At 48.0% G+C, this 25,483-nt stretch overlaps 1 long non-coding RNA gene and 1 pseudogene across 1 annotated transcript in view; one reads left to right on the top strand and one right to left on the bottom strand.

Moving 5' to 3' along the window:
• The window catches only part of LOC102164147 (uncharacterized), a 119,975-nt gene that overhangs the window by 76,673 nt on the left and 17,819 nt on the right, over nt 1–25,483 (bottom strand). Inside the window, exon 2 of the long non-coding RNA XR_014834646.1 lies at nt 10,687–10,742. This is a non-coding gene — a long non-coding RNA (uncharacterized LOC102164147). The remainder of the gene's footprint in view (nt 1–10,686; nt 10,743–25,483) is intronic.
• On the top strand, nt 7,324–10,170 carry LOC146394788 (small ribosomal subunit protein eS12-like; annotated as a pseudogene).

Raw genomic sequence — 25,483 nt, 5'->3', positions numbered from 1 at the left:
CAAGAAAGGAAATAGAAACTTTAAAAAAAAAAATCAATGAAATTCTAAAACTGAAAAATACACTAATTGGAAAAAATAAATAAAAACCTCAACGGACTCAAGAGCAGAATGGAAAACAATCAGAACAATCGACACAGAACAAACAGCAAGAACGATCGATAGGTGTTTTCCAATCTCAAGAAGAAAAGTTCCCTTGTGGCACTAAGCATCTGGTGTTGTCCCTGCAGCAGCTCAGGCCACTGCTCTGGCACAGGTTCAATCCCTGGCCTGGGAACTTCCACATACCATGGGTGCGGCAAAAAAAAAAGAAAAAAAAAGAAAAAAATTAGAAAATAAAATAAGCGTAGACTCAAGGATCTTCAGGGAAATATCGAAAGATTTAACTTGTAAGTAACTGGAACAGGAGAGAAGAAAAAAACTTTTTTAATAAGGACCAAGGGAATTCCTTGACAGTCTAGTGCTTAGGACTCAGCACATCACAACTGCAGCTCAGGTTCAATCCCTGGTCTGGTAACTGAGATCCCACATCAAGCTGCTCTATGCTGTGGCCCAAAAAAAGAAAAAAAGAAAAAAATGTTTTTCTTTTTTCAGTCACACACTGCAGCATATGGAAATTCCTCAGTCTGGGATTAAATCTGAGCCAGAGCTGTGATCTATGCCATACTTGCAGCAACACTGGATTTCCCCCCCCCCCTTTTTTGTCTTTTTAGTGCTACACCCGCAGCCTATGGAGGTTCCCAGGCTAACAGTTGAATGGGAGCTGCAGCCACCAGCCTACACCACAGCCCCAGCCACGCCAGATCCGAGCCATGTCTTCAGCCTACACCACAGCTCACGGCAACACCAGATCCTTAACCCACTGAGAGGGGCCAGGGATCGAACCTGCCTCCTCATGGATAATAGTCGGATTCCCTACCACTGAGCAACGACAGGAACTCCCAACACTGGATTCTTAACCCCATGGGTAGGGCCAGACTTGAACTGGCACCTCCACAGAGACAAGCTGGATCATTAACCTGCTCACCACGGTGGGAACTGCCATTAAAAAATTATTGTTTTACTTCTCACTCAAATCTGGAACAAGACAGGGATGCCCACTCTCACCACTGCTCTTCAACATAGTACTGGAAGTCCTAGCCACAGCAATTAGACAAACAAAAGAAATAAAAGGCATCCGTATAGGAAGAGAAGAGATAAAACTGTCACTGTATGCAGATGACATGATACTATGCATAGAAAACCCTAAGGACTCAACCCCAAAACTACTTGAACTGATTCATAAATTCAGCAAAGTAGCAGGATATAAGATTAACATTCAGAAGTCAGTCGCATTTCTGTATACCAGCAATGAAACATTAGAAAAAGAATACAAAAATATAATACCTTTTAAAATTGCACCTCACAAAATCAAATACCTCGGAATACACCTGACCAAGGAGGTAAAGGATCTATATGCCGAGAACTATAAAACTTTAATCAAAGAAATCAAAGAAGATGTAAAGAAATGGAAAGCTATTCCATGTTCCTGGATTGGGAAAATCAATATTGTAAAAATGGCCATACTACCCAAAGCAATCTACAGATTCAATGCAATCCCTATCAAATTACCCATGACATGTTTCACAGAACTAGAACAAACAATCCAAACATTTATATGGAACAACAAAAGACCCAGAATCACCAAAGCAATCCTGAGAAACAAAAACCAAGCAGGAGGCATAACTCTCCCAGACTTCAAGAAATACTACAAAGCCACAGTCATCAAAACAGTGTGGTACTGGTATCAAAACAGACAGACAGACCAATGGAACAGAATAGACAATCCGGAAATAAACCCTGACACCTATGGTCAATTAATCTTTGACAAGGGAGGCAAGAACATAAAATGGGAAAAAGAAAGTCTATTCAGCAAGCATTGCTGGGAAACCTGGACAGCTGCATGCAAAGCAATGAAACTAGAACACACCCTCACACCATGCACAAAAATAAATTCCAAATGGCTGAAAGACTTAAATATACGACAGGACACCATCAAACTCCTAGAAGAAAACATAGGCAAAACACTCTCTGACATCAACCTCATGAATATTTTCTCAGGTCAGTCTCCCAAAGCAATAGAAATTAGAGCGAAAATAAACCCATGGGACCTCATCAAACTGAAAAGCTTTTGCACAGCAAAGGAAACCCAAAAGAAAACAAAAAGGCAGCTTACAGAATGGGAGAAAACAGTTTCAAATGATGCAACTGACAGGGGCTTAATCTCTAGAATATACAAACAACTTATACAACGCAACAGCAAAAAAAAAACCAATCAATCAATGGAAAAATGGGCAAAAGACCTGAATAGACATTTCTCCAAAGAAGATAAACAGATGGCCAACAAACACATGAAAAAATGCTCAACATCGCTGATTATAAGAGAAATGCAAATCAAAACTACCATGAGATATCACCTCACACCAGTCAGAATGGCCATCATTAATAAATCCACAAAGAACAAGTGCTGGAGGGGCTGTGGAGAAAAGGGAACCCTCATGCACTGCTGGTGGGAATGTCAACTGGTACAGCCACTATGGAGAACAGTTTGGAGATACCTTAGAAATCTATACATAGAACTTCCATATGACCCTGCAATCCCACTCTTGGGCATCTATCCGGACAAAACTCTACTTAAAAGAGACACGTGCACCCGCATGTTCATTGCAGCACTATTCCCAATAGCCAGGACGTGGAAATCACCCAAATGTCCATCCACAGATGATTGGATTCGGAAGATGTGGTATATATACACAATGGAATACTACTCAGCCATAAAAAAGAATGACATAATGCCATTTGTAGCAACATGGATGGAACGAGAGAATCTCATCCTGAGTGAAGTGAGCCAGAAAGACAAAGACAAATACCATATGATATCACTTATAACTGGAATCTAATAGCCAGCACAAACGAACATCTCCTCAGAAAAGAAAATCATGGACTTGGAGAAGAGACTTGTGGCTGCCTGATGGGAGGGGGAGGGACTGGGAGGGATCGGGAGCTTGGGCTTATCAGACACAACTTAGAATAGATTTACAAGGAGATCCTGCTGAATAGCATTGAGAACTTTGTCTAGATACTCATGTTGCAACAGCACAAAGGGTGGGGAAAAAATGTAATTGTAATGTATACATGTAAGGATAACCTGACCCCCTTGCTGTACAGTTGGAAAATAAAAAAAAATTATTAAAAAAATAAAAATTAAAAAAATATGCTTTTAGGTGAAAAAAAATTATTGTTTTTAAAAATGGCCAGTGGTTAACAAATCTCACTAGGAAGCATGAGGTTGCGGGTTCAATCCCTGGCCTTGCTCAGTGGGTTAAGGATCCGGCGTTGCTGTGACCTGTGATGAAGTTTGCGGACACGGCTCGGATCCTGCGTGGCTGTGGTTCTGGTGTAGGCCGGCGGCTACAGGTCCAATGAGACACCTAGCCTGGGAACCTCCATATGCCACGGGAACGGCCCAAGAAATGGCAAAAAAGACAAAAAAGAAAAAAAAAGTTCCCATCAGAAAGTCTTTATTTAGTCAAATATCTAGGCATAAAATACTGAAAATGGTTTAAAAGGCTTAAGTTAGCAAAAGAAGTTACTGGAAGAAAAAAAAAAAAAAAAAAAACCAGCTTCCACAAGATCACTAAGGCCATAAGCAGCATCCTACTCTTTTTTGTGTGTGTGTGTCTTTTGTCTTTTTGTTGTTGTTGTTGCTATTTCTTGGGCCGCTCCTGCGGCATATGGAGGTTCCCAGGCTAGGGGTCCAATCGGAGCTGTAGCCACCGGCCTACGCCAGAGCCACAGCAACGCGGGATCCGAGCCGTGTCTGCAACCTACACCAGAGCTCACGGCAACGCCGGATCGTTAACCCACTGAGCAAGGGCAGGGACCGAACCCGCAACCTCATGGTTCCCAGTCGGATTCGTTAACCACTGCGCCACGATGGGAACTCCAGCATCCTACTCTTGAAGCCATTTTTGTCTCCCTTCTTCCTCACTATAAATTTTTGGAGGCTTTAGCCATTGAGGAGGATGTCCCTGAGCTGGTCCAGAAAGGATCACTTCCTATGTGCCTCAAGGAGGTCTTGTCTCGTGATGACTGATCGGGTCCAGGATAGCAACTTCTCTCTTCAGGGCCATTTTTTACTAATTGTTAAATACCGCTTTTTGCCCTTGTCCATAGGAGGTACATATGCACGCCTGGACACCTGTAAACTTCTAGATTTATCATCTATGGTTTTTAAGATTTTTATTTTTTTCCTTTATAGTTGATTTACAATTTTCTCACACTATCCTCCATCATGTTCCATCACAAGTGACTAGATACAGTTCCCTGTGCTACTCAGCAGGATCTCACTGCTTACCCACACCCAAAGCAACAGTCTGCATCTATGAACCCCAGACTCTCAGTCCATCCCACTCCCTCCCCCTCGGCAACCTCAAGTCTGTTCTTCATGTCCATGAGTTTCTTTTCTGCAGAAAGGTTCATTTATGCAATGTTAGATTCCAGATGTAAGTGACATCATGTGGTATTTGTCTTTTCTCTGACTTCACTTTAGGATTGAGAATCTCTAGTTCCATCCGTGTTGCTGCAAATGGCATGATTTTATTCTTTATGGCTGACTAGTTTCCTCATCTAGTTTTTTTTTTTTTTGTCTTTTTGCTATTTCTTTGGGACGCTCCCACGGCATATAGAGGTTCCCAGGCCAGGGGTCGAATCAGAGCTGTAGCCACTGGCCTACGCCAGAGCCACAGCAATGCAGGATCCGAGCCGTGTCTGCAACCTACACCACAGCTCACGGCCACGCCGGATCCTTAACCCACTGAGCAAGGGCAGGGACCGAACCCGCAACCTCATGGTTCCTAGTCGGATTCGCTAACCACTGCGCCACGACGGGAACTCCCTCATCTAGGCTTTAAAGTCTGCATCACATATAGAACTCAAACGTGTCTGTTAAGTTTTACTGAAATGGAATTGACGAAATAAAGAGAACATTTGCAAGAACAAAAAAAAAAAAATGTTAAAACACAATACTGACAGAATTGTGGTTAAAATTTCACCGGTATACTATGTGTATACAAATTGATTTAACATCGTGGAGATGCAAAATGTTATCGAGGACTAAAAAAATGTTCATCTCTCTCTCCTGGAAATTTCACTCATTGCAAAAACTAAACTAAGGTATTCATTCCAGCATAATCGTGAATAGTGCGAGGCTGAAAGCAATCATTCCCAGTAAGAGGGAAATGATTAGCAAATGACTGTCCATTAATGGGAGAGAATATTAGAAAACTTTTGAAATAGATTATGTGAAAAATAACATGTAAAACTGTATACTGATGCTCAGTGAGAGCAAATTCTAAAATTGTGTATTTATCATGATCATAACTGTTCACATACATGTATTAATTCGAGAAAACTGAACCCTGTGTACCAGGTGTGGTGCTATGTACAGGGAACACAAACGTGAAGAGACATGGTCCCCTGCTTTCAAGGATCTTCAGTCCAAGTGACAATTACACAAGCCAACGGAAAGGTGCCATGATTCACAGAATGCTTTTTTTTTGCGGGGGGGGGGGGGGACATTCAAGCCTCTGAACAGGTAAGGGATACTTCCCAAAAGGGGTTGAGACATGTGGACAATAATGCAAGCGAACGGCAAAAAAAGCATCAGTCGTCTTAGGGCAGAGAGATGAAGAGTCATTTTATCTTTGTACTTTTCAATTTTCATATAATGTTTGACGTTTAAATGTTTTTCTAAGAAAAAAAAAATCGAGGATGTAAAAATGAAACCTTCTATATTTGGCCGCTGTGGGAAAGGTTGATGTGAAATAAATATGTGGTAAAAATAAAGAAATTACATTTTTAAAGAAAATCAAAAGAGACTCCTTGGACCTTCTCCCTCCCGTCTCACTTCCCTCAGGGAGGGGTCAGCACTAACATCTCCTGGGCACCCCCCCCACTATGACACGACACTTAAAATAGTCGCCCCAGATGGCCGCTGGCTTACCTCCTTGCACTGGAATTATTATTAATAGTCTAGAGTCTTTGTGGGACTTTGTTTTTCTTTTTTTTTTTTTTAAACCTGAAGTTAGGAAGTAGCCATGCCAGAACGCCTCTGATTCCCATGGCAGAATTCCACCACAGTGGGTCAAATGTGCTCTCCCCCCAATATACGTCCACGTCCTAACATCTAGAAACTGAGATGGTGGCCTTATTTGGAAGGAGGGTCTTGGCCAACGGAATTAGGCTAAGCATTTTTTTTTTCCCCACATGCACCTGCAGTATATGGAGGTTCCCAGGCTAGGGGTTGAATCGGAGCCATGGCTGTGGGGCTGCACCACAGCCACAGCAACGTGGGATCCAAGCCACGTCTGCAACCTACATCACAGCTCATGGCAACACGGGATCCTTAACCCACTGGGCAAGGCCAAGGATCAAACCTGCATCCTCATGGATACTAGCTGAGCCACAATGGGGACGCCCTAGGCTAAGGATCTTGAGATGAGTTCATCCTATGTTTAGGATGAGACCTAAGTCCAATGACAGGTGGCCTGATAAGAGAAAGGCAGAGATTTGGGACACAGAAGTGAGAAGGCCCTGTGAAGACAGAGGCAGAGATTGGAACCACGCAGCCCCAAGACAAGGAATGCCTGAAGCCACCAGAAGCTGGACAGGCAGGCAAAGAAGGTATATGCTAGTTCATTTTACATGTCACCTTAGCTGGGCCACAGGGTACTCAGACATTTGGTTAAATAGTCTTCTGGGCGTTTCTGTGAGTGTTTTGGATGAGATTAACATTGAAATCAGCAGATTCAGAGGAGAGCAGATTGCCCTTCGTAGAGGAGGTAGGCTTCTTCCAAAAGAATCAGCTGAAGGCTCAAATACAGAACCCAACAACCAGACTCCTCTGAGCAAGAGAGAATTCTCTAGGAGACAGCCTTCAGACCGGATCGGAGAACCTGGCTCTCCTAGAGCAGACTGCCTGCCCACTCACCCTGGAACACGCACACACTCCCACGAACCTCCAGCTTGCTGGCCCGCGTTGCTCCCTTGGCAGCCTCCGTACTCCTCATTAATGGATTCATTGATATTCAGAGATCCTATGGGTTCCGTTTCTCTGGAGAAACCCAACTAACACAGAAGGATCTGCCCCCTAGAAGTTTCAGAAGGAGCATGGCCTTGCTGACACCTGGATTCCAGACTCCCGGGAATGCCATGGTGTTAAGCCATGCAGTTTGTGGCTTTTTTTTTTTTTTTTTTAAGCAGCCCCAGGAAACCAAGCCAGTCACCATGGCGTGTGGCTTTTGAAGCACCTGGGCCAGGGGACCTTTGGAACATTTTTAGAAACATGGACTCCCCTGGGTATCTTTTCGCCCAACACAGGTGTGAGGGGCCTATGCTGAAGTAAGAAAGCGCAGTGTCCTAGAAACACCCACACAGACCAGGATTCGAGCGCTTGCCATCTGAATGGACTGAGAACCTCACCGCTTAACCTCTAGGAAGCTGTGTCCTCAGCCAAGCAATGAGGCCGCCTCCTATCTTCGCGGGCTCCTGTGACCAACAGAGCCTACATGAACCAACCGGCCAGCAGCAGCAAACTGTCTCTCCTCCCCGCCTCACCTCCAAAAGAAAACCCTGCAGACAATGCTTCTTCCAATCCCCTTGGGCCGGACGCCCCTCGACTCCAACCAGAAGGCCTCAATCCGATTTTCCCAGCACGTGCGGTGACCCCCTATTCCAGCCTCAGTGCGTCGTCGTCGAACCCCTTGGCCCCACCTAGCCAAATCCTCGGGCTCCCCTGCTCCAGTAAGTTTTCTGTCAACACCTGGCCCAGGGGCCACCCTCTGTTCTCCGAACTGCTGCGACGCACGTTCTCGGCGCGGCCCCTCGGACTTGGTGAGGGGCCACCTCCCACTGCCTGCCCTCCTCTCCCTGCAGCCGGTGCCAGCATGCCACCGCGCACTGCTTGGGAATTGGAGAGCCCTTCCCATAGAAACAGCCTTAGGGATTGCAGTCAGGCTAGCAAAACGTATGCTCAATACTCTATTGGGCTTTGAGCTTCTGGAAAGCAGGCCTCGCAGCCATTCCAAGTATTATAATTATGATCCATTATGCACAAGGAGAAGCAACGGAGACGGTGCCCCCCTGTTCTGGCTGCGCCATCCTGCAGAGCTCCCTGCTGGGCCCGTGTCCATCCAGTCCCTCCCAGGAAGCCTGCCTCTTCCCCAGGGCCTGCTGCCAGGCAGCCCCGGGACCAGACCACCCAGACAGGTGGCTACAGGTGTCAAGAGACAGGCCACCGACCCAGCTGGGCGCCTGGCACAGACTCCAACCAGCGGCCTGATGGGCAGGAAGTGCCGCCCAGGGCCAACCGGGAGGAGGGGGCCTCGTGGCCCTTGTCTGTGGCCCCATACTCGTGGCTGCCGGGTGTGGAAGGGCCTGGAGAAGGGCAGGCTTGGCCCACGTGGAGGCCACAGGGAGCCCGGGCGTCTTTCCTGGGACAGGGCCACCTTGTCAGCCCGACCCAGGCCTGGCCAATCAATCACTTGCCTTGCAGTGCGTGAGGCTGTTTGCTGGGCAGTGGCTTCTGCTGCAGTTGAGGGCTGGGGGCTCCTCCTGGGGCGCGGGCGTGCAGGAAGGCAGAGAGCAGCACTCTGCGTGAGGCTGGATGGGCGAGACTGGGGTTTGGGCCTGCGTTAGCTCCTTTATCTACCCGATCCTGAAACTAGCTTTACTAGCATCACCTGGGAGTGTGTGTGACCTGCAGCCTCCCAGCCCCCACCCCCACCCCTACTAATTCAAAATCTGCATTGTACTAAGATCCCCAGGTGATTCGTATGCGCCTTCAAGTTTGAGACGCACCGCCTTAATTGTTCAAGGCAGAATGGAATGAACCCAAAGGAAACCTAGATTTGCAACTTGAGGATTTGGGACAGTGGTGGTGGGTTCCAGCCACGGTCAAAGCAGAAACACTGGAGCAGCCAGGCTGGTGTGGATTAAAGCCCAATTCCCTAGAGCCCAGCCCAGCCTTCCCAAACTCCCCGGGTGGTGCTTCAGCTGAGCTAAATAAGGGATTGTGAGGCCTGTCCGTAAACTGGGGACTGCCTGTGTTTAGAATGCATTGGTTTTTCTCTTCTCAACTAGACTAAAGGGTTAAAAGGTCAGGAATCATATTGCAGATGGACGAGGCTATGTAATGAATAAGCACCAGCTCTTCAGTAGGCAGACCTGCCTCGTGGGCTCCGCACGTCCACCACCTGAGGGTGTGGTCTCAGCCGGGCCTTAAGGTCTTTTAGAGACTTTGCAGGACCCCGTCTCCTCACCCGTAGTACCAGTATTGTTGGAGGACGAGATGAGTAAACATCAAAATTGTACCTGGTAAATAACAGGCTCTCGCGCGGCAACAGTCACGCCTTCCCCTTTGAGTCTCCGACCCCCCAGCGCCTAGCTCCAGGCCAGCGCGTTTTAAATGCTAAATAAAAATATGCTCGGTGATTGATCACCTTGATGGGCCGGAATAAAATGCTTTTAAAATAAATAACTCTTGCTGCTTTCTTACTGTTTCGCCAAATATCAAAGCAAACCATGCTTGTTATGGAAATGTGGGGAAAACACAGGCAGGTCTTAAGGAGAAGTCTAGCCCTTTCCCTATCACCCCGCCCCCCGTCACAACGAGGCAGAAGCTCCGGCGAGCTCAAGATTTGGCTCCACTGGTAACCCAGCGCCGGGGCCCAGGGAGGCACGGGTGCTGGTGGAGTAATGGACCTTAATACCGCTTTACAACGAGAGGCGCTGACACCGTCCGTGCAGGATGGCTGGCACGGGGACTTCACGCAGCTGCCAAAGCCCATCTTTGGAAGCTTGCATCCAACTGTGATGAGCCTGTGTATGTTGAGTTGGTGGAGGCCCTTTGTGCTGAACACCGAAGCCACTTAATCGAACCTGGTGACTGCAAGAAATTAGAGGCATGTGTGGGTCTCTCCGTAAAACAGACAGAGGCACCCCCTTGGAGTGGTTGGGTGCAGCTGTGAGGTAGTTAAGGACCATGGCAAGGAGTCTTAGGCCAAGGATGTCGTCCAGGGGGAGTACTTCAAATGCAAAAAGGAACAAATGAAAAACTTGGCTTTTGTTTCTTAAAAAAAAAAAATCTGCAAAATGTTGCTATAATACCACCGCCCAGCAACATAACATGTTGATGCTAACATTTTGGAGTAGTGCCTTTCAGATACAGAGACAGAGTGAATATGAAGGTCATAATAATTATTATTGTTGTTTGGGTGTTTTTTTTGTGTTTTTTTTTTTTGTTCTTTTTTTTAGGGCCGCACGTGTGGCATATGGAGGTTCCCAGGCTTAGGGGTCAAACTGGAGCTACAGCTGCCGGCCTACACCACAGCCACAGCAACACGGGATCCTTAATGCACTAAGCAAGGCCAAGGATCGAACCCACATCCTCATGGATACTAGTTGGGTTCAGTTATCATTGAGTTACCATGGGAACACTTCTCACTGTTGTTCTATACGGAAGTGTGTTGGCCTCTGACGACAATGGACCAGCTGGATTTCCTTCCATACTGAGCGCCGAGTGTAGGGGTTCTGGAAACCCAGGCCTTGCAACCAGCCCAACTGAGACCTTTCCCTGGTTCCGTGGCTCACCTCTGTCACCCAGATCACCAAATGACATGTGCAGCACAACCATACTTTCGAAGACCCTGTGCAGAATAGAAAGGCATGAAATAAGAACACATCTGCATTGGTGACCAGTCCAACATAATCTATGTTTTCAACCCAAGGCCATTTTTTTAGTGAAATAAGGAGGAGTGGAAACAAGGGGCCAGGAGACAGTGCCTTTGAAACTTTAACGGGCTTTGTCCACGACAAACCGTCTCAGCCCGGCAGAGTTTCCACTTTAATTGGGAGAGAGGGAGGTGGTGCTGGAAACTGAGCAGGAGACACATTCTGTCATTGATCTGGGGAAGAGGAAAGCCTGTTAGGCAAAAATCCTTGCAATCTCTCATTCCCTATGCTGCCCTTAGCGGGGTTGCCATCCTGAATCAGACAGCGGCCAAGTTCTAAGGCACCCGGCCTTCAAATAGCTGAGGGTTTGGAAATCAGCATCCTTGCTAGGCCTTGCTCCGCAGTCAGCAGGAATAACCTACTCAGCTTCAGGCTGGGATTCCCGCAGCCCTGTGCCCCTGTTCCCCAAAGCATTTGAGGATGCGGGCCTGACCCCTGGGGCTTTCACGATTGGAGAAACGCTGTCCCTCTTCCCTCCTTGGTCCAAATCTTACTCCTGATCCTAAAGGTGTTAGGTTTGAAGTAGAAAGGCGCGGTTTCAAATCCTGACTTCTATCACTTGTAATATACATGAGGCCTGGGCTGCTGCACTGAAGCCCTCAAATCCCGGCTTCCACATCTGTGCAAGGAAGCTCATGATATTACTAGGCCCCTGGGTTACTGTGGGGATTCACAGTGACAGCCTCTAAAAAGTGCCTGGGCTCAGGGACCCTGTTCAATCAACGAGAGGCAGAGAGGGGCTTTCCCTCCCCCTTGTACCTGGGGGACTCTGTCCTTTCTTTAATCCAGACTTCACTTCTCTTTCATCTTCTTGCCAAATCCTTGATGCTGATTTCTTATCTGGAGTCCAGCCTCTTTTGTTTTCAACTGGTAGAAACTGCTGCTTCTAAACACTACGGTACCTTTGTGGTTTTTTTTTTTTTTTTTTTTTTTTTTTCTTTTTAAGGCCACACCTGTGGCCTATGGACGTTCCCAAGCTAGAGGTCAAATCAGAGCTGCAGCTGCTGGCCTAGCCCACAGCCACAGCAACACGGGATCCGAACGGCGTCTGTGACCTACACTGCAGCTCATGGCAACACCGCATCCTCAACCCACTGAGCGAGGCCAGGGATCAAACTCACATCCTCATGGATACTAGCTGGGTTCTTAACCAGCTGAGCCACAATGGGAACTCCTAAACTTGATACCTTTTCCTCATACCCAAGGCTAGGACCTCAACAAGGGGGCTTGGCTCCACGACCGTGCCCCTCCCAAGCTCATGCCCGACTCCCCCGTCCTGTCCATGGACAACTTACCTTCACATCCTCCCCTTCACCATTTCTCCTTTTTTTTTTGTCTTTTTTCCATTTTTTTGGCCGCTCCCGTGGCATATGGAGGTTCCCAGGCTAGGGGTCTAATCGGAGCTGTAGCCACCGGCCTACGCCAGAGCCACAGCCACGCGGGATCCGAGCCACGCCTGCAACCTACACCACAGCTCACGGCAACACCGGATCGTTAACCCACTGAGCAAGGGCAGGGACCGAACCCGCAACCTCATGGTTCCTAGTCGGATTCGTTAACCCCTGCGCCACGACAGGAACTCTCATTTCTCCTTTTATTTTGGGGGCTATGCCTGAGGCATGTGGAAGTTCCCAGGCCAGGGATCGAACCCGCACCACTCCAGGGACCCAGACCACTGCAGTGACAGCCAGATCCTTAACCCACTGCACCACAAGGGAACTCCCGCCACGTCTCCTTTAACATCAATCCTGGGACAACCTGCCAGTTTTTATTCACTAAGCCATCTTCTTTCAAATCCCACTTCAAAGGGCTTGCTTAAAAAACAAAACCAGAAAAAAACTAGTAATCAAACTCCAAGGGTGGCAGGGGGGTGGGCAGTGTTTGTTCCTCTCACTGTCAATCAAAGCATATTCACCCTGCAAAAGACAATCAACATTTTTAAAAAGCTGCTAGCCTGTGCTGGGAAGGGTGTGATGAAAGAACAGCCTCGTGTGCTGTAGGTCAGAGTGGGTATTGGTTCAACCCTTTGGAAAACATTTGGGCAAGATTTATGGGGTCAAAAACATGTTCATGCTTGTTAACCCCATATTTCAATCTCTAGGACATGACTTTAGGGGAATAGTAAGAAATTTGGGTGAAAGGCGTTATGCTAATGTATGTTCATTGTGGTGTTAGTTATGATTGAGAAATACTGGAAACCACCTAAAGGGCCAACAACAAGAAAATTGTAAAATCAGAAACAACAAGAAAATTGTAAAAGAAGTGACACTGAATCCCCTAGGTGGAGTCCACAGTTTTAAAATAATAACTATGAAGTAACGACCTAGAAGAGTTTACAGTGTGAAAAGCAAGGTACAACAAGTGTGTGTGTGTGTGTGTGTGTGTAGAACGAAATAGGGAGAGACTTAATTGCTTTTGTAAAACAATTTTTTTAAACAAAGTACTACCAGTGTCTATCTTAAGGAGCTGTAATTAGGAATAGAGAGGGATTTTCTTCTTTAATTTTCAAAGGTTCTGTAATGTGGTTATATTACTGTTATAAATATATATAAATTATATATGTTACTTTTATAAGTATATGTCTGAAGCCTCCCTGGAATTAAAGAATTTAGAACAAGAACCCAAAGAAGGACCACCACGCACGCACAGCCCTCTACCCAAGCCACGCTGGGCCAACCCCAAAAAGCCAAGCCCCCAAGGGACCCCTATTTTGGGACCCACTAATCCCAAAGCCAGAAGTGCCTGGAAGATGAGCCAGGTCTGCGCCCTTCCTCCACGGGCAGCACTTGCTAAATTTTGGGCTTGCAACGCAACACCTGGGGCTTGGGGCCAGGAGGCCGAGAGGAGCTCGGCCGGGCCGGGCCCTCCCCCAGCCCCTGGGGGAAGAGACTTCGACGTGGAGTCCGGGAAGAAAAACCTGTGACTACACACACTTAAGAGACGCTGAAATGGGGCAAACACTTCCCGGGAAGAAAGTTTTAGTGGCCCTTTGGAAAACTGAAAGAAGCAATTCAGGTGTGTGTGCTCCCGCAGCGATTGGGAATTAGGGCTTTTTCCAAGCCCTGGACTGGATCCTGGACACAAAGGAACTGGATTGGAGCCAGAGTGTTTTCGGGCTGGAAAGACTTCAAGAGGATGCCAAAAAGGAACTCAGGTTTCCTGAGCGCGGGCTACTATGTGGCAGACACTTTATAAACAGTGTCCCTTTAATCCTCGGGATGGCGCAGACAGGAAGGTATTCTTGTCCTTGATTTTACTGGGGAGGGAACTGAGGCTCAGAGAATAACTGTCCAAGGTCACCCGCCGGCCAATGGCAGAGCCCAGGGGCAGACCTCCAGCTGCCCGACTCCAGAGCTGTGTGCCCTTTCCTCCAGGGCCAGGCCAACCCCTTTCTTTTGACGATGAAGAACCTGCAAGTCCGGGAGGGAAGTGACTATACCTTGTGGCAGAGCTCTTCACGACGTGGGCAGGACCTGCCAAAGCCCTTGTCCCCAGCCCAGTGCTCTTTCCACTACGTGCCAGGGCGGCCCGCCCGCCCCGCTCCCCGCCCGCCCCCCGCCTTTGCCAGGAGGCTTCTGCCCCGCCTGCTGCTTCTATCTAGGTCCTAACTGGATTGCCAAGTCCAGGCTGACAGCTCTGTGGGTTCTTGGCAATTGGGGACTTGGGAAATCACGATTGTTTTTATTTCATTTGATTGTTCACTTCTGTATTTCCTCCCAGGCTGGGAGTATTTGTGGAAAAGCATTATCTGTGAAGTAGAGAACATGTAACTGAATATATAAAAGCTGTTTGCCCCGGGGGTTTATGTTTGAAACTGAAGTCAGCACGACCATTGAGTGTATTTATCAGGATGATATCTAATACGACCACTTTAGCGTGTGAGAATGAACCCTTTTCTTAAAAGAAAAAAAAAATCAGAAAAGAATATTGACCTTCCTAATGTTTCCCAGCACAAAGAAATCCATCTACTGTAGATTCCAAGACAGACCAGACCAAGATGTTGACATGCTGGGCTCAGATTTCATTCCTGAAAATCTGGACCCTTAGGCTGTATAAATAACGTGATCTTTTCCGTGGTTCGAATCAAGGGGGAACACAATTGCTGGCAGATCTCAGGCTTTGGCCCTCCCCGAGTGTCCCCACAAGTCCTAACTTGCTACCCACAAGTCCAGACTCGCATATTTTCACTTGAAGCATTTTGAAACATTCTGGAAATCATAGGGGGGAGAGAACCAAATCCTCCTGAGAAATAGAGTAAGGGGAAAATTTTTTTTTTTTTTTTTGTCTTTTTAGGACCTCACCCGCACGGTATATGGAGGTTCCCAGGCTAGGGATCTGATCGGAGCTATAGCTGCCGGCCTACACCACAGCCACAGCACCGTAGCGGCTCACGGCAATGCTGGATCTTGACCCACTGAGCGAGGCCAGGGATCGAAGCTGCATCCTCATGGATCCTAGTCAGGTTCGTTACTACTGAGCCATGACGGGAACTCCGAAAACTTTTTGTTAAAGAAAGAGCATAAAAGGAAATGTCTTGCATATATAAGCGTATATTGAAGCATTTCATGGGACTTGATCAGACGTTTTCTAGCATAGCTTTTGTTGGGTAGAGAAGCACTGTTAGATCTATCCTCTTTTTCCAGAAGAACCAGCTGGTGCAGAGAGAGGATACGCCTAAAGCCATAGACAGAAGTGGCTAACTTTCACTTCTGGTCATGTTCTCACTTCTTTTTATTTATTTATTTATTTATTTATTATTATTATTATTATTATTTTTTGGTCTCTTTTTTAGCTATTTCTTGGGCCGCTCCCGCGGCATATGGACTTTCCCAGGCTAGGGGTTGAATCGGAGCTGTAGCCACCGGCCTACGCCAGAGCCACAGCAACGCGGGATCCGAGCCGCGTCTGCAACCTACACCACAGCTCACGGCAACGCCGGATCGTTAACCCACTGAGCAAGGGCAGGGACCGAACCCGCAACCTCATGGTTCCTAGTCGGATTCGTTAACCACTGCGCCACCACGGGAACTCCATGTTCTCACTTCTTTGTGCTGATCAGAAGAGCTAAATACCAAGGTATTTTCACCTTGGCAGAACAAACCTCTGTCTAAACTATTATTTCCTGGTAAAAGCTTTTATATTACCAAAGTCATTATTAGAAGTTGTTATAATTCTATACATGTCCTGGAGTAGTGTTGCATTTACTACTGTGGAAAATACAGCCAAACCCTCTGATCTATTTGTAGATTATTCAAATAACAAAAGAGTTGAGGGCTGTAGCCAAGCCTTATTCTTCTCTGTATTTCCCTGTGCCTTGCACCAAGTGTCATTCCTATAAACCAGTTAAACGAATGGAAATTAGCCTCTTGGCCCATTCCTGGGCTGTTACCTGTGATGCATTCTCAGAGACAACGGAAAGGACTGTAGAGATCAACCTTGGTAGGAAGCTGAGTGACCTTGAATGAGTGACTCCCATAAATATCCCGGGAGTACAAGCAGGCTCCCGGACACTCCACTGATTTTTTTTTTTTCCACGCAGACTTACTCCTCTCTAGTTTCTTCTCACCAGTATGCCTTTTGGTGTGTCCCCACTGTGATGAAGATAGAATCCATGGAGTTCCCGTTGTGGCTCAGCAGTAACAAACCTGACTAGTATCCATGAGGACACGGGTTCGATCCCTGGTTTCACTCAGTGGGTTAAGAATCCAGCGTTGCCGTGAGCTGTGGTGTAGGTTGCAGACGCGACTCGGATTCCATGTGGCTGTGGCTGTGGCGTAGGCCGGCGGCTACAGCTCCGATCAGACCCCTAGCCTGGGAACCTCCATATGCCATGGGAACGGCCCTAGAAAAGGCAAAAAGACAAAAAAAAAAAAAAAATCCTATCAGACATTTCAAGATCTGCCAGGAGTCCTCACCCATCCTGCAAAATAGCAGCCTCTCAGAGGGACTAGTTGGCTTATAGAATGATGGGGGAAGCCAGGATCCAGAAAGATGAGCCAAGGTCACTTACTATCTTCAAAGTGGTAAGACCATACTTTTAGGAAATAGGGTTTTATGACTTTCAATCATATTAAAGGCATTTGGTCTCTTGGAGTTCCCCTTGTGGCTCAGTGGCAATGAATCCAATTAGTGTCCATGATGATGTGGGTTGGATCCCTGGCCTCACTCAGTGGGTTGGGGATCCAGTGTTGCCGTGAGCCGTGGTGTGGGTCACAGACACGGCTTGGATCCTGCATTGCTGTGGCTCTGGCATAGGCCGGCAGCTACAGCTCCGATTCCACCCCTAGACCAGGAACTTCCATAGCCGCAGGTGTGGCCCAAAAAAAAAAAAAAAGAAAAAGAAAAGAGAAAAAAAAAAAGAAAAAAAGAAAGACATTTGGTCTCTTTAGTAGGGCCAGTTCACCATTAGCATACACTTGATATAACTTTGACTTCCAAACCTATTATCATAGATATTCTAAAGCAGGAATGTCCAGTAGAGCTTTCTGAAATGATGGAATTTTTTTTTTTTTTGTCTTTTGTCTTTTTAGGGCCGTACCTGCGGCATATGGAAGTTCCCAGGCTAGGGGTTGAATCAGAGCTTTAGCTGCTGGCCTGGGCCAGAGCCACAGCAATGCGGGACCTGAGCTGCATCTGTGACCTACACCACAGCTCACGGCAACGCTGGATCCTTAACCCACTGAGCAAGGCCAGAGATCAAACCCACGTCCTTATGGATACTAGTCGAGTTCATTAACCACTGAGCCATGATGGGAACTCCTGAAATGTTCTATATTTGCACTGTTCTATATAGTAGCTATACGCACAATTGGTTGATAGGCACTTAAAATGTGGCTGGTGCAACTGAGGAAGTGAAACTTAAATTTTTAAAAATTCCAATTAATTTTTTTTAATGAGACCCCATCTTTTTCTTTTTATAGCCGCACCTGCAGCATACGGAAGTTCCCAGGCTAAGGGCTGGATCAGAGCTGTAGCTGAGGCCTATACATCACACGGCAAGACGGGATCCAAGCTGCATCTGTGACCTACACCACAGCTTGTGGCAATGCCAGATTCTCAACCCACTGAGCGAGGCCAGGAATGGAACACACATCCTCATGGAGACAACATCCGTTCCTTCACCCACTGAGCCACAATGGGAACTCCTATCTTTTTAATTTAATTTTATTAGAGTCTGGTTGACTTCACAGCTATTCTTAGTAGTGGTTAGCATAGTGGACAGTACAATTCCAAAGCAAAGCCCAGTGAAGTCCCCAATCCACTTGACACCTACCGATCCGGATCCGTTTGCCCCTGGCCAATTTTCTCTTAGCAAAGCAATTTGTAATTGCTTGTAGAAAAAGTAATATAAACACCTTCCTGAAAAGTTGGAAAATAAGGAAAAGGGAGAAAAGTCTTTTCCCCTAATCTCAGGATTGTGACAACCACTGATTTATTTGGGGACATATTTTCCCCACTTTGCTCAGCTTGCTTATGAGGATCATGGGCCTTTTGTTAGTCGGAAGGTCTTTGTGGGGCAACAGCAGACTTGTGCTCTTCAGTGGAGCCCAGGGACCCTCGGGGGCAGCGGTGGCTGCTTATCTGTATCCTCATATGAGTGCTTCCAGAAGGGCAAGCAGCGGGGCCGATGAGGCCGCAACCATCACGGCACCCCGGGTTTGATTCACTGGGAGAAAGGTCTTCCGTGTTCCAGTCTCAGGTGCTATCCTATCTTGTAACTTCTAGAAACTCTCCTCAGGAGGTAAATTCTGGAATACAGGAACCAGAAAGGTCCCTAGCAATGAGCTAGTTAGTCCAGCCTACTTAGAGTGTCAGTGAAGAAAGACATGGGGCCAGAGACTGGAGGAGCTGGCTCTCGGGCTCCTGACTCCCAGCCCAGTGCTCCTTCCCCATTCAGCAGCCTCCCGCATCCAGGGACCAGGGCTGCCGCCACCTCCTCCCCCTGGCACTGTCTCCGCCAAGTAGGAGCAAGTGCCCATAGCTACACCTGGCCTCGGTCCTTTGGGAAGCCCGAGCCAGAGAGCGAGGCCGCCACTGCCCCTCCTCCTGGCCGGTTCCCACCATCCCCTTCTCCCTGGGCCTTCTCAGAGTGGCCTGGCTGAAACCTGAGCCCAGCTCTTTCCCACACGGGCCAGCAAGGTTCCCACGGTGGAGGGCATCTTGTGAAAAGGCTCCCCGCACCCCAGAGGGAGGGCCGCCTTCCCCCCACCCCACCCCACCCCCGCCGGAGGCCAGTCCCGCCCGGACAGGGCAGGGTGCCCGCCCTCTCTTGCCTCTTGGGGGGAAATCCCTCCAGCGAGGATGCGCAGTCACTGCTCTCCCGCCCTCGGAGCTTCTCTCAGAGCCCCCTTTGCTCCCAGTAAATTTAAACAACTGCTGGTCCCCACAGTAGGGAAGGAGCGACCTTTTGAATAGGAGGATTAACACATTAGCACATAGATTCCTGCTTCCGGGGAGGGTTGCATTCTAGGATAAGAGCTCCAGCTCGTAGAGGTGCAGGGGGGAGGGGAAGCCAGCACACTAGAGACTCTGTGTTCCCGGGGTACCTGGGGAGAGGCCGAGAGGCCCCGAGCCGAGCCGCCGAGCAGCTCCAGACCCTCCCCGGTTCAGAGCTGGGCCTTAAACTGCAGACATCCAGGAAGGAAAAGCATCTCCTGTCATCGCCTCTTTCTTCTTCGCTGCCAGGTAGCATTGGGGCAGCTGGCATCCTGCAGCAAAGCCCAGAAAACATGGGAGCTCTGAAGCTGGATGCACAGGAGTGCCTGGAGAGCTAGCTGTGTGGCCTTGGGCAGGTGCCTGCACCTCTCCAAGCCTCTATTTCTTCATCCCTAAGCTAGGGGAATTAACATTCCTCTCGCCAGGTTGTTAGGAAGATTAAATGAGATAACATAAGAAAGCACCCAGAAATGAATAAGTAACACCTAGCAGGCCCTCAACAAATGGAAATGCCTCTCTCTCCAACATCCTCTCTGCCACCCACGTTGGCAAGAATTTCTTCCGCAGATTCCCCACTGATTCTGGCCTTTGCCTCTGTTTCCAGCTATGTCCCAGGACAGTTGTCCCATTAATGTCCCTGCCCTGGCCCATTAGTAGAGCAGGCAAAGTAGAGGTGGTTGGGGCCACTTTCCCAGCTAATGCAGTTGGCCCAAGTTGGTGATCAGCTCCATTTTTTTTTTTTTTTTTTTGCTTTTTAGGGCCACACCCTTGACATATGGAGGTTTCCAGGCTAGAGGTCGAATTGGAGCTACAGCCGCCGGCCTACCCCACAGCCATGCCGGATCCGAGCTGCGTTTGCGACCCACACCACAGCTCATGGCAACGCTGGATCCTTAACCCACTGAGTGAGTGGTTACTAGTCAGATTTTTTTCCCCCTGCACCACAATGGGAACTCCCGATCAGCTCCATTTTGCTGCTACTCTTCACAGAAACTCATGGAAAAGTTCTTTTTTTTCTTTTTCCTGCACCTGAGGCATGCGGAAATTCCCAGGCCAGTTATCGAACCCACGCCACAGCAGTGACCGGGCTGCTGCAGTAACAACACTGGATCCTTAACCTGCTGCTCCACAAGGGAACTCTGGAAAAGCTCTTGATGTCCTCACGGGTCACAGGGAGGTGATGGTGGCTGGGAGGGGACCCACTGGGTCTTTGTACCCATGCATGAAAGTGCACTGAAGTAGGCTCTGAGCCAGCAAGAGACGAAGTCAACAATCAAGGGACCTAGGTGACAATTATTTAAAAGAGAGCCAGAGGAGTTCCCTGGTGGCACGGCAGATTAAGGATCTGGTGTTGTCACTGCTATGGCTCGGGGTCGCTGCTGTGGCTCGGGGTCACTACTGTCTGTAGTGCTGGTTCGAACTCTGGTCTGGGAACTTCCACAAGCTGTAAGCAGCCCCCCCCCCAAAAAAAGAGAGAGAAGTTAAGACATGACTAGTTTTCAACTCTTCTCTATTAGATGAAAAAAAAAAAAGAGAGAGAGAGAGAGAGAAACTAAAAAGAACCCCAAACTTCAAGACTTTTAAATAATCAAAAAGAACCTGACCATAACACAGTCTTTCTCAAATCTAACAAAAACAACCACGGAACTCAGGAAAGTATCTGGGTAGTTGAGTTACTGAAATAATGAAAGGCTTCTCCTTTACCTCTAGGGTAAGATTTGAAGAGAGCCGCGGATGCTTCAGACTCCAAAGCTGCTGGACAGCCTCAACACTGCAGCAGAGCGACGAGGCAGGGTGCAAAGCAATTCGAAGGGACTGGAGCCCAAGGCTGCTTGCCCTGCCACAGATTTGTCTTCCCCAGGGCAGCATGGGGCCAGTTCATGGTCGTGGCGTCTGCTTTCCCTGCTCAGCTCAAGCCTGGCAGATGAGGAGAGAGAAAAACTCACTCAACATCTGGCAACCTCAGTGTCCCCCTCATCTGTAAACCGTGGGTGGGTGACACCCCCAAGGGACAGTGGGGTGTGCTGAGTCTTTACGCCTTTAAGTCCAGGTTCTTGAAAATCCTTTGTTATAAAAGCATACCCACTCCCCTAAAGGGAAAGTATTATTATGGAAAGTAGCCCGCAAGAGTCTTGAATGCTTTCTTTAAAATGAATATTCATCTAAGGGCTAAATACACTTAAAACTTAGAGGGAACTCCAGAAATAGGATGTAAATCTGCCTGTGCAAGCACACATCCCTAGGTTGAGACTCTGGGACCGGATTGGCTGGATTCTGCTTTGTGAATAGCCACTCTTTTCAGAGAATGATGATTTGTGTAGGGTCAAAGATCAAGAATGCTAATTTCATGTCTTTTACTCTTTGGTACCTTTAGGGGACCAACAAACTAGTGAAAAATGGTTTGGGGTTTGTCAACATCTTGTATTTACTTGCCAGGCTTGCTCCTTGGGGCAGAAGAATGGACTTGCCTTGGAGAGCAACTGAACAGGTGACATGCTACAGCCGGAGGGCCTGCCTGGCACCCGGAAAGCCCAAAAACAGAGGGAGAGCCCAACACCTGGAGTGCCCCGCTCCCTGAGGGTCAAAGCAGGAGCATCGTCAGGAAGTACTTGGTCTGGAGCCACGCCCCCTCCAGGAGACAGGCATGGGGGACCCTACTTTGATTTCTCAGGAAAGAAATCCCCCTTGCACCAGCTGGAACTGGCGTTGGCCTTGGACCCAATAGCCACCGAAGTTAGAATGCCCTCTTCTATTAGTATTAGTGTTTAGTCAGTTTGAGTCATTGGGTGCTTAGGACTTTGGTTTTGCAAATTTGGGCGGAGAAGCAGGATATGTGGTTAGGAGGACTAAATCAGAAACTTAAACACTTATCCACATGGAGAACTCATTACCTAAGCAGGCGGCCCATTTAGATTGTAACAGCTCTAGTGGGTTAGAGAGCTCTTCCTTATATAGCCTTGAAATTTGCATCCTGCTAACTTCCACCCTTTGTTTCCAGTTTCTCCTTCAGAAACCACATGGATTCAATCTGCTCTCTTCCCCCAAGAGGCCTTAGGAACATTGTTCCTTGGCTCTCTGATTTGGCTGGGCATTAGCTAGAGTGATCTTCAGTTGGTTAGATAGATGCCTTTTCATCCTTATGCGTCTATGTGGGAAGGAAATTGATCCTAAAAGGAGACATGACAGTCCCGAAGTCACCAAGTACCTCAATGGCTTCACTAAGAATCCTTCCTGACTCCCCTTATGCTCTTTTCCTCTAACCCCTCAAGACGAAAAGCTTCCCTGAATTTCCATTATCAACCACAATGTTCTGCTTCGGCAAATATGACCAATGACTCCTCAGCCAACAGAAGCAAGTAGCACACAAAACCCTTTACTGCATTGGGAGCAGCGGCAACCGAAAGATATCTGATGTCTACAGTTTAAACATCCCTGAAAGGGTTAGGCTTGGAGTTCCCATCATGGCTCAGTGGAAATGAATCCGACTAGCATCCATGAGGACGCAGGTTCAATCCCTGGCCTCGCTCAGTGGGTTAAGGATCCGGGGTTGCCGTGAGCTGTGGTGTAGGTTGCAGATGCGGCTCGGATCTGGTATGGCTGTGGCTGTGGTGTAAGCCAGTGGCTACAGCTCCAATTTGACCCCCAGCCTGGGAACCTCTATATGCCATGGGTGCGGCCCTAAATAAACAAACAAACAAAAAAAAGAGGCTTTACAAAATAGACAGCGGTCCCCCCCCACTTCCACCCCCCCCTTACCTCCCCTTCCCCCACTCTTTTTGGCATCTATCAGTTTTAATAGACAGTTTGCTGTCCAAGACTCCATTCCACAGAAGGTAATCTGGGCACATGTGGTAGAGGTAATTATACCCAGCCTACTGGAGGAGATGAATGAACCACTGCTCTTTGCCACTTCCCCGCCCCCATCTGTTCACAGCTGGCTTTCCGGCCTGAAGGACCCTGGGCACATTTGCCCTTGGTGGCTCCTTTTGCACTGTTTCAGCCAGCCAGCCAGCCAGCCATGGTCACCAGTGAAAGCCCCTTGACACAATTTCAGCTGGGGATTCTCACTAGCCTGTTGACCAAATCCCCAAGGTCAGACAGTCAGCAACCCCTATTGAGCCTCTGCCGTGTGCTGAGCACTCTTCCAGCAGCCTGGAGAGGGAGAGGGAAACAAAAGAAATAAAAGCTAGGGCCCTTGTCTCCAATGGGTTCAAGGGCCTAATTAGCGACTCTCTTGAGAAAAGACTTAAGGACACTTACAAAACCACAGACAAGTAGGTATGCGAGGGAGGGGAACAAGCCAAGGGGAGATTCTAAGTCCCTTGAGGGAAGGGCTCTGCCTTTGTGTCCCGCTAGGAAGGGACTCTCCACTTCCTCACTGACCTTTTGTTTGGAACAATTAAAAAGACCCTGGGGACCAGCCTCCTCTCTCTCTCTCTCTGGTCTCAGGCTCCACGATCAAGTTGACAACTCTGAGAACTTCATTGACTTCCCATGGGGGTATTTCAATATCTTGCCAAGGTGGCTGGATAGGCCTTTGATGTCCTGGGCATCCTTTTGGATCTCTGCATTCCATCAAGGACAGGAATGATAAAGCTTTCCTCCTGAGCGCCTTTCCCTAAGTCTCCTGCTTTATCATAATAATAGGAGCCGCTAATTATTGAACACCTACTCTAGGCCAGCCTCTTTACATATGTTATTTCATTTGGTACAATAGAAAGGATGATTATTAAGTTAAATGAAGACGGTACTATCAGTATTTTACTTGTTCAGAAACATTAATCTGAAAAAACCAGAAGGCCTGAGTCCAACCTGGAGAGCTATTGCAGGATGATGAAAAATAAATCTGAAGAGAATGCAGAAAGAAAAAACACCAAAGGAATAAAAAGTTCTAACTACACAGATGAGCTCCTCCTCTAATACAAGCCATTGCAGCCCCATCTCCCCCCAGCAAAACACTGCCTAATAGTCTCGGCAGTAGTACATTTATGAAAGCAATATTTAGATCAACAGAAAATGACATAGATCCTTCATGTTTTTCGAAACAGATTAAAAAAAAAATCAGTAAGACACATTGAGATTAAAAAATGAAGGGAGCTAATATTTGTCATCCATCTATGATGTTGAAGACACTGTCAAGCTTCATCCGCCCTCTTTGAGGAATGCCTTATTTTTATTCCCATTTTTCAGATGAGGAAACTGAAGCCTAGAAAGATTAAACATCTTTCCAGAGATCACATATGAACAAAAGCATAGGATTCAAACACAATTTGAACTAATTCCAAATCTAGGATTCTTCTCTCTATGTCATGTTGCCCTCTGGCAATGAATGAGTTAACCCACACAAAGAGACAACAGAGGAGAAAACTCAGTAGCATCCATCCAGCCTCAGCAGAGTGCTGAGCTGCTCTCTGCCTCTCCAAGCACCCCAGGAGGAGCCCCCAGCCCTCAACTGCAGCAGAAGCCACTGCCCAGCAAACAGCCTCACGCACTGCAAGGCAAGTGATTGATTGGCCAGGCCTGGGTCGGGCTGACAAGGTGGCCCTGTCCCAGGAAAGACGCCCGGGCTCCCTGTGGCCTCCACGTGGGCCAAGCCTGCCCTTCTCCAGGCCCTTCCACACCCGGCAGCCACGAGTATGGGGCCACAGACAAGGGCCACGAGGCCCCCTCCTCCCGGTTGGCCCTGGGCGGCACTTCCTGCCCATCAGGCCGCTGGTTGGAGTCTGTGCCAGGCGCCCAGCTGGGTCGGTGGCCTGTCTCTTGACACCTGTAGCCACCTGTCTGGGTGGTCTGGTCCCGGAGCTGCCTGGCAGCAGGCCCTGGGGAAGAGGCAGGCTTCCTGGGAGGGACTGGATGGACACGGGCCCAGCAGGGAGCTCTGCAGGATGGCGCAGCCAGAACAGGGGGGCACCGTCTCCGTTGCTTCTCCTTGTGCATAATGGATCATAATTATAATACTTGGAATGGCTGCGAGGCCTGCTTTCCAGAAGCTCAAAGCCCAATAGAGTACTTTAGTTTCCCAGTCAGTCTCACACACAGAGGCACACACGCACACTGTAAAGAGCAGGCCAAAGTGTTATAAATAAAACTCTAGAACATGAGTGGGAGGAATAAACAGGAAAATTTCACTGTAAGAGATGAAAATGCACCAACTCCTTGTAGGATGGCTTTGCTCTGACAGCCCACAGTTGTGCCGTTAATCAGAAAGCCGGTGAGATCT

The sequence above is a fragment of the Sus scrofa genome, chromosome X (genome assembly GCF_054392235.1).
Source record: "Sus scrofa isolate SSC_HxYL_T2T_F1_AM1 chromosome X, Sscrofa_HxYL_maternal_Yorkshire_Landrace_v2.0, whole genome shotgun sequence".
Lineage (NCBI taxonomy): Eukaryota > Metazoa > Chordata > Mammalia > Artiodactyla > Suidae > Sus > Sus scrofa.
The sequence above is the reverse complement of the archived record's forward strand: the minus strand, read 5'-3'. Positions and strand labels throughout refer to the sequence as shown.